Below are 270 nucleotides of genomic sequence, written 5' to 3'. Positions count from 1 at the left end.
CCACATTTGGGGGGGTGGAGATGACCCAGGCTGGCACTCCGGCGGGCAGACAGCTCTTAGCGATGTGCAGAGCACGTAAACAAACACGGGAAGGCGAGCTGCCTTGCCCCGGACGCTGGCTAACGCCAAACTACTCTCTCTTGCCGGTTTTCCGCGTTTCTTTTGATTTACTTGATTCGCCACATCTGCCGGAGTTGACACATCTGGCTCCTTCCCCAGGCAGAGGGCACGGCCATGTGTCAACGCGGAGTCTGGAGGCAGAGCTGTTTT

The sequence above is a fragment of the Eurypyga helias genome, unplaced genomic scaffold (genome assembly GCF_000690775.1).
Source record: "Eurypyga helias isolate BGI_N326 unplaced genomic scaffold, ASM69077v1 scaffold42553, whole genome shotgun sequence".
In the NCBI taxonomy this organism is placed as follows: Eukaryota; Metazoa; Chordata; class Aves; order Eurypygiformes; family Eurypygidae; genus Eurypyga; species Eurypyga helias.
The sequence above is the reverse complement of the archived record's forward strand: the minus strand, read 5'-3'. Positions refer to the sequence as shown.